The sequence below is a fragment of the Natrix helvetica genome (assembly GCF_964273705.1).
Source record: "Natrix helvetica genome assembly, chromosome: W".
Taxonomy (NCBI): domain Eukaryota; kingdom Metazoa; phylum Chordata; class Lepidosauria; order Squamata; family Natricidae; genus Natrix; species Natrix helvetica.
Genome location: NC_138555.1, coordinates 49,705,378 through 49,723,437, shown reverse-complemented (window position 1 = coordinate 49,723,437; position 18,060 = coordinate 49,705,378). Strand labels below are relative to the sequence as shown.

The 18,060-nt window shown below is 46.4% G+C and overlaps 1 long non-coding RNA gene across 1 annotated transcript in view; it reads right to left on the bottom strand.

Moving 5' to 3' along the window:
- Positions 1-5,041: 5,041 nt before the first annotated feature.
- The window catches only part of LOC309400336, a 67,311-nt gene continuing 54,292 nt past the window's right edge, over positions 5,042-18,060 (bottom strand). The window contains exons 2-3 of the long non-coding RNA XR_014176640.1: positions 16,151-16,356; positions 5,042-5,327 (exon numbers count right to left, since the gene is read on the bottom strand). This is a non-coding gene — a long non-coding RNA (uncharacterized lncRNA). The remainder of the gene's footprint in view (positions 5,328-16,150; positions 16,357-18,060) is intronic.

Here is an 18,060-nt window from a genome sequence, read left to right as displayed (position 1 = left end):
TATACTTGTTTGTAAAAGTTGTGAGACTTGGGGGGGCTGCTCCCCCCCCACACGATGTAGCTGTCAAAATGTTCTATAACCTTTTAACCCTTTTTCCCTGTAAAATTTGTAAAATCAATAAAATTTGGGGAAAAAAAATAATTAAGGTAATGTTCCTCAAATTAAGTGCTAGTCAGATATATATTGGACGATTATCCCCGATCTTCCCAAGGGGATTAGAATGTAGTCTACAACAATTGTAAGCTTAGAGAAGGAGGAATAAAATCATACTTAAACAAAAAAAAAGATTGTAGGCTCCACAGAGATCCAATTTGGTGAACATCTTACCTTGTCTGAGCCGCTCCAACAGTACAGGAATAAGGGGCAGAGGATATCGATTGCGCACCGTGATAGCATTGAGCCTACGATAGTCACAACAGAGTCTCAAATCTCCGGTCTTCTTTTTGACAAACAAGACTGGGGCAGACAATGGCGAAGACAAGGGTCTGATAAAACCCCGAGCTAGGTTTTTGTCCAAAAAATCCCGCAATGTGGCCAACTCCAGGTCTGACATCGAATACAAACGACCCACAGGGAGCGGCACATCCGGAATCAAATCGATGGGACAATCATATGGCCGGTTTAGTTTAGTTTAGTTTATTAGACTTCTAGACCGCCCCCTCTCCCCGAAGGGACTCGGGGCGGTGTACAGGTACCAAATTAAAACCATACAATCGATAATAAATATAATTAAGATCGGATTAAATAGACCCCTGTACAAGTTTATAAAAATTAAAAAACTTGACCATAAAACCAAACCGTAAAATTAAAAATACAAACTGAGGTGGGAAAGCTGGAATTAGGCCAGGCCGGCTAGCTGAAACAGGTGGGTTTTGAGCTTCTGGCGGAAGGAGCGGAGGTCCGTGGTCGTTCTAATGTCAGGGGGAAGGTCATTCCAGAGGGTCGGGCCCATCACAGAGAAGGCCCTTCCCCTGGGCGTCGCACGCTGGCACAGCCTAGTGGACGGCACCCGGAGGAGTCCCTCTCTGTGTGAGTGAATTGGCCAAAGGGATGTGTGGGGCAGGATACGATCCCGCAAATAACTAGGTCCTGTGCCATGGAGCGCTTTGAAGATGATAATCAACACCTTGAAACGCACCCGAAAAGCCACAGGCAGCCAGTGCAGCCCACGCAGGAGAGGTGTTACGTGGGAGTATCTAACGACTCCCGAAACTGCCTGCGCGGCCGCATTCTGAACCAACTGCAGTCTTCAGGTGCATCTCAAGGGGAGCCCCATGTAGAGAGCGTTGCAGTAGTCTAGCCGGGACGTCACAAGCGCATGGGTGACTGTGCGAAGGGCGTTCCGGTCCAATAGGGGACGCAATTGGCGCACCAGGCGAACCTGGTGAAATGCCCCCATTGCCACGGCTGTCACATGGTCGTCCATTGACAGCCGGGCATCTAGGAGGACGCCCAAATTGCGTACCCGATCCACAGGGGCCAGATGTTCGCCCCCAATGGCCAGTGATGGAATCAGCTCGTTGAACTGGGGTGCCGGTAGCTACAGCCACTCAGTCTTGGACGGGTTGAGCTTAAGTCTGTTACTTCCCATCCAGATCCGTACGGCTTCCAGACACCGGGACATCACTTCGACGGCATCGTTGGGGTGGCTTGGGGTAGAGATGTACAGCTGGGTGTCATCCGCGTACAGATGGTAATCTACCCCAAACCCACGAATGATCTCGCCCAGCGGCTTCATATATGCATTGAACAGGAGAGGCGAGAGGACCGACCCTTGTGGCACCCCACAAGTGAGCGGCCTCGAGGTCGACCTCTGCCCCCCTGCCAATACAAATTGCACTCGGCCAGAGAGGTAGGAGGAGAACCACCGCAAAACGGTGCCCCTCACCCCCAGCCCCTCCAGTCGATGCAATAGGATACCATGGTCGATGGTATCAAAAGCCGCCGAGAGGTCTAATAGGACCAGGATGGAGGAGCAACCCCCAACTCTGGCCCTCCAGAGATCATCCACCATCGCGACCAGTGCCGTCTCCGTGCTGTGGCCGGGCTGGAAACCGGACTGGCGCGGGTCCAGATAATCAGTTTCCTCCAAGTGGCGTGGAAACTGTTGTGCCACCACACTCTCTACAACCTTTGCCAGAAAGCAAAGGTTGGAGATGGGACGGTAGTTGGCTAACAAAGCTGGGTCCCGGGAAGGCTTCTTGAGGAGGGGCCTCACCACCGCCTCTTTCAGGACGGCCGGCAAGAACCCCTCACTCAAAGAAGCGTTGACTAACTCCTGGAGCCAGCCTCGTGTGACCTCCCAGGATGCCAGTACAAGCCAGGAGGGACACGGGTCCAGTGAACATGTGGTGGCTCGCAGTCGCCTACGCAACCTGTCCATATCGTCGGAAGTAACAGAGTCAAACTCCTCCCTGAGTGGAATCTCAAGACCCACCTCCGACGTCCCCTCCAGACCACTAGTAGGGACCAACTCGCTTCGAATCTGAGCGATTTTGTCCTGCAGATACTCCCCAAATTCCTCTGCTCTACCCTGCAAAGGGGCTTCCCACGGCCTCTGTTGAAGGAGGGAGCGGGTTACCCCAAACAGGGCAGCAGGGCGGTTATCTGCGGACGCAATAAGAGTGGCACAATACTGACGCTTGGCCACTCTTAACGCCACAAGGTAAGTCCGTAAATGGGCTCTCACCTGTGTTCGGTCAGATTCAGAGCGTGACGATCTCCATCTGCTCTCTAGGCGTCTCTTGCGGCGCTTCATCACCCTCAGCTCCTCGGTGAACCAAGGGGCCTGGGTGGTTCGCTGCTGCAAGAGAGGCCGCAAAGGCGCAACCCGATCCAAGGCCCCGGTGGCTGCACTGTTCCATGCAGCCACTAGGTCCTCCATCCGGGTGCGGGTCAGGGCTACAGGAAATGGCCCAAGCTCCGTTTGGAACCTATCAGGTTCCATCAGGCGCCTGGGGCGGAACCATCTTGGACATTCCGGTTCCGCCTCCTCGCGGTGGAGAGTAGCGGCTGGAAAGTCGAGCCGGAGAAGTGAGTGATCTGACCATGACAGGGGTGTGATGACTAAATCCCCTACTCCCAGATCACTCCTCCACCGGCCAGAGACAAAGATAAGATCCAGTGTGTGTCCTCCCTCATGTGTCGAATTACTTGGGTCAGGTCCATGGCTGTCATGGAGGCCATGAACTCCCGAGCTACCTCGGATGTCTCCCCTACCGATGGCAAGTTAAAGTCCCCCATGACCAACAGTCTGGGGGTCTCAACTGCCATCTCGGCGATCACCTCGAGGAGCTCGGGCAGGGCTGCTGATGCATAGCGAGGAGCCAGGTATACAATCAGCAAGCCCAACTGCCTCCCTGGGCCCCACTTCACGCATAGGGACTCACAACCGGTTATCTGTGGCACAGTGGTCTCTCTCGACTCGAGACCTTCCCTCACAATGACCGCTACCCCACCACCCCTGCCTAGTGCCCGTGACTGATGAAATGCGCGGTAACCTGGCGGGCACATTTCCACGAGAGGGAGACCTCCCTCGTGGCCCAGCCAGGTCTCCGTGATTCCAGCCAGGTCCGGCTCCCCCTCCGACACCAAGTCTGAGGGGGGCTTTGTTGACAACGGACCTGGCATTGCATAACATCAGTCTCAGGCCCTGGCTCTGTAGGTCCTGACCACTTAGATTGCGGGGGTTGGGACATATGACCGGCCGTACCCAACGACCACGGTCTCCCAACCGATGATGAGATCTCTGTCTACCCTTGCACCTGCCCCTCCCCACGACCGTTGGAATAGAAAGACCCTCTTCTGGAGTATTACTACTCCCCCCCCCTTAATGGCTCCGCTCACTTCCTTGCTAACTCCACCCGCCGGCTTGGCACTGGTCCCTCCCTCAGTCTGACTAGCCCCTCCCCCCACCCTAGAACCCCCTAAAAAACAAATCAAAAATTTGGCTAAAAACCCCCTAAGACTACGCCTCGCCCACCTCTCTGGATTAATGTATCCCTCATCGAGGTGGGCCCTCATAAGGGCGGAGGGCCAAACCTGCGAGAGGGGGGACTCCCGCAATAGTATTAGGTCTGCCCTTGAGTATAGTATTTGGCTGGCTTTCTTTTGGGGCACATCTGTCACAGGATGGACTGCAGGGAGTTGCTTCCTTCTGCCACTGCTCCCGATGGTACCCTTGAGTAGCATAGCCCTTGATCCCCCAGGCACGGTCCTGCGCTGGTAAGCAGGCCCAGCCCCATTTCCCCTTAAGCATTTCTCAATCCCTGCAACGGCTCTCGGCGCTTCTCTCGCCGCTTCTCCAACTCCTCTTGTACTCGCTGCCGAAGGGCCCCGTGCAAAGCTGGCTCCAGCTGGTTCCGGGCACCGACCCCCTCCACCACCTCCCTGGGGCCATTGTCCTGATAGACCACCACCGAGGTGACCTGGCCACCGTCGGCCCCATACTCCAGGCAGAGGAGGGCCGGGCCGCGGGGGCGCCGCTCGCGGCTGCTGGGGCTGCTCCCGCTCGCCGCCTCCGACTCGCCCTCGCCGCCTCCGCCTCCTCCGCCGGGGCTGCTCCGGCCACGCCGGCTGCCAGTGTGGGTGGGTGTTTTGATCTTTCCACTCTCTTGCTGGCCCGCTGGTTGCCTCCCTTGCACAGGTACATAGTAAACAGTGTGTAGAAATGTTAATATATATTCCAAGACTGGGTCACCTTCAGAAGTTAGGGACTTAGTGCTGTTTTGCTCTCCATTTGCAACCAGCTTGTTAACCACCAATGGAAATTCGTCATTCTATTTCAAACCCCAAACAGCCATCGCTGTGGCTCTCGCAACGCCCGAGCGGTTTCGGTGGAAAGGCTGGGCCGCCTTCCTCTCGGGTGCGGTGGCAATTGGTCTGCTTCTTGTTCACTGAACACGTCTGCAAAATCTGCTATGTCGGAAGGCAAGGACACCCCGGGTGGACTCAGCAGCTGGCCTGCACAGACTGTTAGCATTCTAAATACCATGTATGAAATAAATCACTGTCCAAGGCAGAATCATCCTTAAAGTTCCCATTTATTCATACAGGCAAGTTAGCACGTCTATGGAATTCCAACACTGATTTTCTTCTTGGAATTCCACCCAGTTGAAAGTTCATGATCTATCCCCACACCTCATAATCCATCACATGTTCCCCACACCCCATAATCCATCACATAATCCATCACATGTTCCAATCATCATCTTCCACGCTGGCATCTACACCCCTCTGCTACACCCCATCATCTTCCACGCTGGCATCTACACCCCTCTGCTTCCGGTCAGGTGTCAAGGTGCGGAGACAAAAGATGACCTTGGCTTCTATAAAAGAATGTCAACAATACATTCCACAATCCTACTCCTTTCTATTCCCCCCTCCCAACTAATGAAACAGCATAGGAAATTAATAAAAAGTGTGGCAGGCCAAAGATCCTAAAAAGAACATAACTACAGGCCTGACAGGCGGCCTCTCCTTAGAAAAAAAAATGTTTCCTGTAAAGAGAATAACATAAAAGTTAACATAACAAAATAAACCACCTCTCCTCCCCCCAGGCCTATTGGGAAACTTCTCATGGAATTGCTTTACTAACCTCTCCACTTTTAGGTTCCCACATTTCACCCAAGTAGCTTCAAACCAAGGGTAACCCTTCCAACGCACTAAGTACTGTAAGCGACCCCTATTCAGACTAGAGTCTACAATTTTTCCCACCTCAGATTGTGTTTCCCCTTCTATCACTACAGGAGGAGATTGAGCTTGGGTGGATGCTCTTCTGTTAAACCCAATTACTGGTTTCAACAAGCTACAATGAAATTCTGGGTCAATTTCCCCTAGACTTCTGGGTAGACTGAGTTGAACTGTAACTGGGTTAACTATCTTCACTTTTGGGAATGGACCTAGAAATTTTGGACCCAAATCCTTGCTAGGCATTTCTAATCTTATGTATTTGGTAGATACAAAAACATTGTCCCCCACACGGTAGGGGTTTTGGAGCGAGCGATGTTGATCATCTTGCTTCTGGTAGGCTTCTGCCGCAACTGCTAGAGCCTTCTTCGTATTCTCCCATCCTTTCCTTAGCGTGTCCATCCATTCACTCAAAGACATGAAGGAAGGAGGTTCTCTAGGCAACTCAGGCATGGCAACAACTTCCATGCCACTGGTAATCTGGAAACCCGCTAATCCTGTGCTGCTGTGGACCGCATCGTTGTATGCCACTTCGGCGAAGGGTAGCAAGTCCGACCAGTTGTCTTGTTGATAGTCCACAAAACACCGGCTGTATTGTTCCACCACCGCATTGGCTCCCTCTGCTGCTCAGTTCATGCTGGGATGAACCTCTGAGCTCAGTTCTTGTGTGGACCCAATGGATCTCAGGACCTTTCTCCAGAACTTGGCTGTGAACTGGACTCCGCGGTCTGAAATGATCCTCTTGGGTACTCCGTGCAGGCGATAAATGTGTTTCACAAACATTTTTGCTAATTCGTTTGCGGATGGCAATCCTGAGCAAGCAATGAATTGTGCCTGCTTAGAAACCAAATCATTAACAGTCCAAGTTACCTTATTCCCACTGCTGTCTGGGAGTTCCACGATGAAGTCCTTTGCGACCTCTTCCCATGGCCGTTTAGGGCTCTCTGCTGCAGGTGCTGTAGGTTCTGGGCTCTTGGATTCAATCATCCACGGCTGGGCCTTTTCCTCCTCCGAGGCCTCCCCCTTGGTAGGACTTTTTGTCACCTTAAGTTGAGGATGCTCTTCCAGAGGTCGTTTGGGCATTTCCCCCTCCGAGGCCTCCTTCTTGGTATGACTCTTCGTCACCTTTAGTTGGGGATCCTCCTCCGGAGATTGTTTGCCCTTTTCCTCTTCCGAGGCCTCCCCCTTGGTAGGACACTTCGTCACCTTAAGTTGGGGATCCTCTTCCAGAGGTTGTTGGCCCAGATGACTCTTCTGTGGTGGCATCTGGGGCCCTCTCTTTACCACCGTGGCGATTGGTACATACGCTTGTTCTTCGCCAATTCCCTCCTCCGAGGCCTCCCCCTTGGTAGGACTCTTCGTCACCTTAAGCTGGGGATCCTCTTCCATTATATATATATATTTATTATTTTTACATTTAAAACAATGCAATGCCGCGGAGTCGGAGTGATCGTATATTCACATCATGTACAGCTAGTTTCAACCATTAACAGTTAATCTACTTAATACATTGTCTGCCCTTCTGTTTGATCACAATATATACATTTGTTCCAGTCTTGTCATCTTAACTGATTCCCCTTTATTTTTAAGTTCCAAAGTGAGCCTATCTGCTTCTGCACAGGCCAACACTTTTCTGATTATATCTAGCTCTGATGGTGTATTTTCTTTTTTCCAATGCTGTGCATAGGTTATGCGCGCTGCAGTTAGTATATGTATGATTAGATAGAGTGTATCTTTCTTAAACCCCTCCGGTATTATGCCTAGGAGAAAGGTTTCTGGTTTAAACATAATTTAGTTTAGTTTATAGTTTAGTTTATTTAATTTATAGACCGCCCCCTCTCCCCGTAGGGACTCGGGGCGGTGTACAGACCATTCATAATCAAAACAATAACAATGACATAAGACATAAGACATGAAACATAAACAACTCACACACACGGTCTGTTATAAAATCCTAAAACCAATTTAAATATTAAGAACAATTTTAAAACCCGTTAAAACCCCAATATAAAATTTAGAAAGCCATCCAGGAAGGTTTGAATAGATGTTAAATGCAGTTACGATTATGGTTGTAATTAGGCCAATTTGTTCTCCCACCATTTGTTCTAACCATGATTGAATCATTTTCCAATATTTTTTTGCCTCATTGCACGTCCACCACATATGATAGAAAGTGCCTGGTGTTTTTTTACACTTCCAACAATTTGGGGCCAGATTTTTAAACATTTTAGAAAGCCGTGCTGGCGGGAGATGCCATCTGTAGAACATCTTGTAAAGATTTTCTTTATACGCCGTAGCCAATGTTAATTTCTGATTAAGTATCCAAAGTTTTTCCCACTTAGCCAATTCCACATTGTAACCGAAATTTTTCGCCCAAGTGACCATGGTTTCTTTGACATGTTCTTCCTCTAGTTTATATTCCAACAAAAATCTATACAGCACTTTGATCAGTCTGTTTTCTGTCTGTATCAACAGTTTATCTAATATTGTGTAGTCTTTGGCAATACCTTCGTTCTTCCTATCCTGTGCATACCTTGATTGTATCTGTAAATAAGACCACCATTCTACTTGTATTCCTTGTGATGTCAATTCTGATCTAGTTTTGATCTCCCCCTGCCTGTTCAATAGCTCTTTATATGTGACTATATTTTCCACGTTAATTAAATTTGGGTGTATGTATGCTTCCATCGTAGATAGCCAAATAGGTATTTTGGTATAGTGGTCATGTTTAATTTTGTTCCATATTATTAACAGAGATTGTCTAATGTAATGTCTACTTAAATATTTGTGTGCAGATGCTTTTTCATACCAGAGGAAGGCATGCCAGCCTGCTTGGAGGTCATGACCTTCCAATTTGAGTAATCTTTTATTTCTCAGCATTATCCATTCCCTTAGCCATGTTAATATGGCCGTAGTATAATAGAGTTCCCAATCTGGTACGCCAAATCCTCCCTTTTCCTTAGTGTCTTGCATAGCCTTAAGTTTTATTCTTGGTTTTCTTCCGTGCCAGATAAATTTCGAAACCAATTGATTCAAATCTTTGAAGACACCTTTTTCTAATTTAATGGGTATATTCTGAAATAAGAAAAGGAATTTTGGTAATATATTCATTTTTATAACTGCGATCCTGCCCATCAGGGACAGTTGTAGGTTTTTCCATCTTTCTAGATCCTTCTTAGTTTTATTAATCAGATTGGTATAATTGTCTTCTTTGATGGTCACACACCTCGCAGATAAATGTATACCAAGATATTTAACTTTTTTGACAATTTGGATACCCAATTTCTTCGTTAACTCCTCTTTTGCTTTTGATTTCATATTTTTAGTCAGCATTTTGGTCTTTGTCATATTTATCTTTAGACCCGCTATTTTCCCATACTCTGTCAGTTCCTCAATGAGTTTCGTACCAGACTTCATAGGATCTTCTAGCACAAACACTAGATCGTCCGCAAAGGCCTGTAACTTAAATTGCTCCTTTTTAATTTCTAGTCCCTTTATCTGTACCTCTTTACGTATATTCCTGGCTAGTACTTCTAGGGTTAGTATAAACAACAGGGGGGATAGGGGGCAACCTTGTCTTGTACCTTTCTGGATTACAATACTTTGTGTTAGTTCACCATTGATTATTACTTTGGTTTTTTGGTTTGTATAAATTGCTCTGATCATGTTTATAAATTTATCCCCACAATCCATGTATTCTAATTGTTGGTGCAAAAATTCCCAGTTGACATTATCAAATGCCTTTTGGGCATCGAGAAAGATTAGTGCAACCTGTTTGTCATTGTGCACTTCATAATATTCAAGAATGTCCAACATAGACTTCCGGTTCCGGCTGCTGATCGCGACGGGCAGGCTCTGCTCGCCCCGCGCTCTTCTGGTGGGCTCCCCATTATCTGGGGGGCACAGGATGCCCTGGAGGGGCTCCTGCCGAAGGGGCGGCGTAGCGGGGGATCCCCTGAGTCAGCGGCGGCCGGGGGGGGGGCTCCCCACATCACCCTAGGGACTGGGAGGCATGATGGGGAGGTGCTCCGGCGTCTTCGTGAGGAGGCAGCTGGAAGAACGCAAGATCTGAAGGACGCAGTGGCTGTGTGGTGAGGTGGAAACTTCCCCCCGTTCCCTCGCTTGCTTGAAAAGGAAAAAAAAATGCCAGCTGTTTTTAGAGTTACTTTCAACTCGGCTCGGAGAAGCGTGACTGGAGGGAGGGGGATTTTCCCCCCCCCTCGGACAGGCGGCTTTAAACGGTTTTGCTCTCTGCCCTAGATGAGGAGGAAGGGAGAGAGCCATGCAATGAAATCACGCTCATAACAGAGACAGATTTCGGACTGTAATCTTGTAAATGAGGTGATGATCTGAAAACTTTGAAAACTTTTTGTTATGCCTCCCGACTCCGAAGCTGGCAGGGCAAGATGGCATACTTCCATCGTCCCCACAGACACTGAAATCTGACTCCACCCATAGGAGCTTCAGGCATCCTGTCTTTGTCTCCGTGACACTCAGATAAATCCCTTGTTGTACTGGACTCCGCTTGGAACAAAGGATTTTTTTACTCTATTACCAGAAGCTGAAACCAGAAAAGGTTCCCTTCTGCTTGGACTCCTTGCCTCCTTATCTCTCTTGGTGGTTTTCCTCTCTAATTGTTTCCTCTCTGTATTGACTTTGTACTTTTACTGCTCATCATAATGCCATCTAAAAGACCACCCCCGACATCTTTAGCGTCCAGTCCCAGTGGACAACAGACTTTAACTTCTTTGTTGCAACCCAAACCTTCTGAGACAGACTTCCAGCAGATGTTTCAACAAATCTTAAAGGGACAGGAGGACTTAAAAACACAACTAAAGGAGATGAACGAGCAGCTTAAAGAGAACCAAGACCGGCCGATTAAAAATTCACAGAGATTGGATCTTTTGGAGGAGGGGATGGCTGAGATGAGGGGGGAGGTGAAAGGGGTGCAGAAGGGGAACCAAGAGATTGAGAACCACCAGATAAAAATGGAACTTGAAAGTATGTCCTTTTTCCTTAGGTTTCAAAACGTGGTTGAGGCGGATGATGAAGATTTAAGGGACATTATGACAAACCTTTTGGCTGAATATATCCAAAAAGAAAAACAACAGATGGGGTGGGACTTGGACCTGGTTTATAGAGTAAACTCAGCATACGCTAGAACACATAATGTCCCAAGGGAGGTGCATATTAAATTTCTTAGAAAGACTACAAGAGATGAGATTCTGAGTGCACAAAGGGGGCAAGCTTTGAAATATCAGGATAGAGAAATGACCATCTTGAAACAGATCCCTAAGAAAGTGAGAGAGAAAAGAAAAATCTATTCGCAACTAGCGAAGAAGTTATACCAGAAAGGGGTGTGGTTCAGATGGTTGATGCCTGAAGGCATGTTAACATTCTGGGAGGATACAAGAGTTAGAATCAACACAACCGCAGTGGCTCAGGCCTTTATGGAAAAAAATGGAACTCCTAGATAAATCTGATGATCCTATACCAGACCTACAGGACACGGGAGGGGCCGGAGCTCTGCTGGCGGGGGGAGAAGGGGCAATACCAAGAAAACTCAGATCACAAAAATGAAAATCTGCTTGATATAAACTGATTGAAATTATTATTTGAATTTATATGCTGACAAAATATTATTATTTAGTATTAAACTAATCTATAAATGAAAACTATGAGCACGGGGGGAGGGGACACCTTCTACATATTGTGACTGCCAAAATTTGTAACTTATTCCACTACCCCTTTCCTTTTTATTTTTTTTTAAAACCAATAAAACTTTGTTTAAAAAAAAATGTCCAACATAATTCTCATATTTTTTTTAATTTGTCTTCTGGGGAGGAATCCGTTTTGATCTGTATGGATGAATGATGTAAGAAATTTTTTCAACCTTTCTGCTATTATTGAGGCAAAGATTTTGTAATCTGCATTTAGTAGTGATATTGGTCTGTAGTTTTGTATAAGCACCTGGTCTGTGTCCGCCTTAGGTAATAGTACAATGTTAGCCTCCGTCCATGATAACGGTGTCTTCGCCTCTTTCATCACAGCGTTGTAGACTTCCAACAACGTTGGGACAAGTATATCCTGGATTTCTTTAAAAATTTCCGCTGACAACCCATCCGGCCCTGCAGCTTTATTATTCTTTTGTCTTTGTATGGCCTCGGTTATCTCTGATGTTTTAATGTCTTCATTGAACATGTCCTTAATCTCCTCTGGTACCTTTGGCAGATCTGACTTTTCCAAATACTGTAATATTCCTTCCTTTGTATGGTCTCGGTTTTCTTTATATAATTGTTCATAAAACTCTTGGGTAATCTTTTTCTTTTCCTCTAGTTGGTAGCAGATCTCGCCTTTTTCATCTTGTAGTTTATTAATCCAGTTCTCCTGTTTTTGCTTCCTCAACCTATAGGATAGCCACCGCCCCGGTTTATTTGCATTCTCAAAGAAGTTTTGTTTTGCTTTTTTAATAGATTGTGCCAATTTTGCTTTTTCAAATATAGCCAATTCATGTTTAATCAGTTCCATATTTCCTTTTATACTTCTGTTCTGCGGTTTCTTTTGCAGTTCACTCTCTAAATTTCTATACCTTTCTTTCAGCTCTCTTATTTTTAGATTCTCGGTTTTTTTCTTCCTGGCTGTGGCTGATATTGTGACCCCTCTTAGTCGGATCCCATAGGTTTTGTATGGATGTGTCTCCTGGTCCGTTTTCTTCGAAGAAGAATCTTAAATCTTGGTTGACTCTTTTAATATATTCCTGGTCTTTTAGAATTGATCTAATACCTTAAGAGAAAACAAGATTTTTGCTGACTATATTCTCTGGATAACCTTTGGATACTACTATCTGGAGAGTGAGAAAGAAGATCTATCAGAGCAGGGGAACCCAGAACACTCTCATATAATTATCCAACACAGGAGGGATGCATCTAAGGTTGAACTTAAAAAATAGGAATTAATGTTATAATACTACCATCAAAGGAATATACTGTTTTTGTTATTGTTATTGTTGTAAGATTATTAATCCTAACTCCTTTCGATATTATTGGCACTAGTACTGATTAATCTAGGAGATTGTTTGATCATAATATAAGTAATAACTATAAGCATTCTACTCTTAGATTTTATTAAGTTATCAAAATAGATTAATAGATTAATAGAAAGTTAGGAGTATTATAAATGTGACTTACACACACATATATATACAGTGATAAACCGATAAGTCTCTCACACTATCTCACTATCCTATGACAGCTGTTCCCATATAACATACGAACTAATTGATATATAGAGTTTACTACTCCCTATCACTATTTAAAATTGATAATTGAGTAGAGGTAGAGGGAAGAGGAGAGGGAGAGGGAGAGGAAGGAAGGTAGGAAGGTAGGTAGGCAGGAAGGAAGGAAGGAAGGTAGGAAGGAGGGAGGGAGGGAGGAAGGAAGGTAGGAAGAAAGGAAGAAAGAAAGAAAGAAAGAAAGAAAGAAAGAAAGAAAGAAAGAAGGAGGACTCGAGAAAGTTACGAGGGAGAGAAGTAAGTGGGAGTTCTGGAAAAAAATTAAAGTAGGGATCCAATTCCTCCAAAAAATGACAAGTAGTACAAACTTAACGAAAACTGGCACAGGGAGGAAGCCAGCATCCCAGCCATCCCTAGCGGCTGCCAGTCCCTCGAACCAAAGATCTTTGGAGGATATGCCTCAGAGAGAAAGTTCCAGGAACAGATCAATAAACACGAACAAAGGATAAATGTAATAGAAGGAAGGTTGGAAAAGGAGGACGAAAAAATGGAGCAGCTGAGTGCTAGGCTGATCCAGGCAAACAAGGAACTTGAGTTAACGGTCCTCGCGTTAGAATCGGAGAAAGCAGCCCAATTCCTACGGTTCCAGAACGTAAAGGAAGAAAAAGGCGAGGATCTACCAGACACGATGGCAGATCTAATGGCAAAGGCTTTGGGAATAGAAAAGGATGAGATGGCAAGTGAGATCGACGGGACGTATAGAATACAGACAAACTACGCAAAAAAGAATAATCTACCAAGAGAAGTTCATGTAAAGTTTGTTAAAAAATCAATACGTGATGAGGTGCTGAATAGAACTAGAGACGACCCTATAATTTACAACCAACGACAACTAACAGTTCTAAAACAGGTACCAAGGAGAATTAGAGAATTAAGAAGGCCCTATCAATTTTTAACATCTGTCCTGAACAAATTTGAAATTAACAGTTTCCGGATCTTGGAGAAGGTAATTCTATCCCAAAACAGCTCAAGAGATTAAGGGGACCGGGACAGTGTAAAATATCAGTGAAAAATTATGAGTAAGCTTTTGGAGATAAGAAGCTGAGATGAGACGCTTCTCTGCAAATCTTCAAAGGCAAAGGAATTTCTGCTTCAAGATTTATTGCATCTGGCAAGAGGCACAGCCTGAGGGGGCTGGAACGGAGGGGGCTGGAAAGACTTTTTCTACACCCGACTAGAGGATGGCCAGAAGATCTAATGAATGGAGATCCCAGCCATCCCCACGCAGTCATCTCTGATGGGCTTCCCGGACCATTTCGGACAACTAAACGTGAGTGCATGCTCCTCCTCCTTCCCCCCAGTTTGGAAGCAAGGCTTGGAAAAAAACCTGGAGTGGAGATTTTGACCCCTTCCAGACAGCGATAAATGAGATGACTTATTACCCTGCAACTGAGTTGGAGACAGATTCCCTATCAAAATGGGAATTTCAACCCAGCCAGCAAGAAGGGATTTGGCCAGCATCTTTCACTTGCCAGCCAACAAAAATTGGGCTGCAGCTTGTGAATGAAGCACCACCAGATTGGGTTTTCTTCCCAGAGTATGGATGGATGAGATGCCACTGGGCACCTCCTGTGCCATCAACATGGGGAAATGCTCCAAGCCAGCAGAGGGCACCTACTTGGCCCATACCTCCTCCAAGCCAGCAGAAGGGTCCTTGGCACAAAAACCCCCCTAGCCAGCCATCGTTGGTTGAACTGAAACCTGTGAATCAGGCAACCCCGGGATGGGTCTTAACCCCAGGTCATGGATGGGAGGGATGCCAGTGGACACCTGCCCTCCCTCAGCAGATGGCACCATGGCAGAAAGCTGGGCAGTGGCCAACAGAGGGATTGACCTCCCCACCGGTTCCAGTCTCCCCTGCAATGCCCCAACAGGTTCTTACCCCACCTTCCTACAGAGAAGAAATCTCCACAATGGAAGAAGGGTTTACCAAAGGGAGGCCTGCAGGATGGATGGCAGGACAATGTGCACCTGCAATGCCCCAACAGGTTCTTACCCCACCTTCCTACAGAGAAGCAATCTCCACAATGGAAGAAGGGTTTACCAAGGGGGAAGCTGCAAGACGGATTGCAGTCCAATGTGATGAGGCGGTTCCGAAGTTTAGAGATGTAACTAGGTTCCTTTCCTCGTGGGGGCCAATAAAATGCCAATGTTGCTGTCAACTTGGCCACAAAGCGTCAGAGTGCTTGGCTCCAGCCCCAATACCCCAAACGTGCGCACAAACCACCATGGCGGTAAAGAGAAGGCCCTAGATGCCACCACAGAAGAGTCATCTGTGCCAACTACCTCTGGAAGAGGATCCCCAACTTAAGGTGACGAAGAGTCCTACCAACGGGGAGGCCTCGGAGGAGGGAAATGCCAAAGAACAAACGTGTGTACCAATCGCCACGGCGATAAAGAGAGGGCCCCAGATGCCACCACAGAAGGGTCATCTGGGCCAACAACCTCTGGAAGAGGATCCCAAACTTAAGGTGACAAAGAGTCCTACCAAGGGGGAGGCCTCGGAGGGGGAAAAGCCCAAACGACCTCTGGAAGAGGATCCCCAACTTAAGGTGATGAAAAGTCCTACCAAGGGGGAGGCCTCGGAGGAGGAAAAGGGCCAGACGTGGATGATTGAATCCAAGAGCCCAAAACCTGCAGCACCTGCAGCAGAGAGCTCTAACCGGCCATGGGAAGAGGTCACAATGGACTTCATTGTGGAACTCCCAGACAGCAGTGGGAATAGAGTAATCTGGACACTTATTGATTTGGTTTCCAAGCAGGCGTACTTCATTGCTTGCTCAGGATTGCCATCCGCAAACAAATTAGCGAAAATGTTTGTGAAACACATTTATCCCAGTTATAGTTTGACTTAGTCTACCCAGAAGTCTAGGGAAAATTGACCCAGAATTTCATTGTAGCTTGTTGAAACCAGTAATTGGGTCTAGCATAAGAGCATCCACCCAAGCTCACTCTCCTCCTGTAATGATAGAAGGGGAAACACAATCTGAGGTGGAAAAAATCGTAGACTCCAGGCTGAATAGGGGTCGCTTAGTGCACTGGAGGGTTACCCTTTGTCTGAAGCTACTTGGGTGAACAGTGGGAACCTAAAAGTGGAGAAGTTAGTAAAACAATTCCATGAGAAGTTCCCCAATAAGTCAAGATGACTTCCGGTCCCCGAAGGCGACAGACCTGTGTGTCCGCTGCTCGTCTCTTCGGTGGGCTCCTATTAGGTGCAAAGGGGGCCTTGGAGGGGCTCCCTGCCGTAGGGTGGCTCGTTGGGACCCCCTGGATCGGCGGCAGCCGCAGGGAGTTCTCCAACCTCGCCCCAGGAGCCGGGGAGCGTGGGGGGTGCATGGCGGTGTTTGCTGTCGCTGTGCGCCTTCGCCGAACGGAGCCTGGAAGGAAACAATTAATCAGATGCTACAGCTGAAGTGCAGTGAAGTGGGAGGTTTCCCTCAATCTCTTTTAAATCTATCTAATTGATGAACAGCAGCCTTCCTAAATTGTGGATTCAATCCTTTGAAGTGTTAAAATTGGAGGGGGGGAATTTCCACCCCCCCCTTGGAAAAGCGGCATTCGGAATATCTCTCCCTCTCGGAGGAGAGAGAGAGAGTTAAAAGTTAACTTTCACTTCCACTAAGCAATGGGAGAATGACTTTTGCAACAATTGCAAGAGATGACTGCTGAGTTGATTCTTTTAAACTACTTTTTGGAAACTTTGGATATGTTGCTTTCTGATCCCCTGTGAAGGCGGAGCCAAGATGGCCAACTTCCTCCTTCTTCTCTGCTTTTACGAATGAAGTTTCCCCTTTGAAAGGATTTCTGGCTTTATATTACCCTACACCCTAGAGATCTCCTGGAGCCTCTCTTTTTATGTGGTCCCCTTGGATTTGGAACATTTGATTCTTATTTTTTGGCTTGGAGCTGTATAGGAAGACTAACTTTCACTTCTGGGCTTGTTTGCCTCACGATCTCTCCCAGCTGTGCATTCCACAGACGCCATTTCTTGTGTGTAAGACTTACAGCTATCTCTGAACTTAACATGGGTCCTAAAAAGCCACCGCCGTGCAAGACATCCTCGGCCCCGACATCTTCCACGTCTAGCCCGATTACTCAACAGACACAAATGGCCTCATTTCTACAACCTAAAACAACTGAAGAGAGTTTAAAGGATTTATCTGTTGCCCAAATGTTTCAAACTATTATGAAGGGACAAGACGAACTGAAAAAACAACTGGCAGACTTAAATCATCAACTCAGAGAAACACAACAACAAGCAACACAAAATAAACAGAGAATAGGTGTACTGGAGGAAGACACGACTGGGCTGAGGGAGGAGGTTAAGATTGTCCAGAAGGGGAATAGAGAATCTGAAAATCATATGATAAAAATGGAATTTGAAAGAATGTCTTTTTTTCTTAGATTTCAAAACCTACCAGAGACAGAAAATGAAGACCTTAAGGAGATCATGACCACAATTTTAGCAGAATATATTAAAAGAAATAAACAACAGCTATGGTGGGATATTGATTTGATTTATAGGATCAACTCAGCATACGCTAGAACACACAATGTTCCAAGGGAAATACATGCTAAATTTCTTAGAAAGACTACAAGAGATGAGGTCTTAGGAGCTCAAAGGGTGGGACCATTAAAATATAAAGACAAAGAAATAACCATTCTTAAACAAATTCCGAAGAAAGTAAGAGATAAGAGGAAGAAATATTCCTCTTTATCAAAGAAATTATATAATAAAGGAATTTGGTTCAGATGGTTATTGACAGAAGGAATGCTGATTTTCTGGGAGAGCAACAGAATTAGAATTAATACAGTTGTGGAGGCGGAGACCTTCATTTAAAAAACACAGTGCCCTCCTAGATGAAACAGGGGACAGTACACAAGACACGAAGGAGTGAGGGGCCGTGGCTCTGTCAGCAGACGGGGGAGGATGCAACAGTGAAAAGACTCAGGTCACAAAAATGAGGTTGAAACATTATTGCAATTGTTGTTGTAATGTAATTGTTGGAAGTGACACAAAAGATGATTGAATATATTGATGATTTAATGTAAAATCAAAAGCTGCCAATATTTATTCAAAT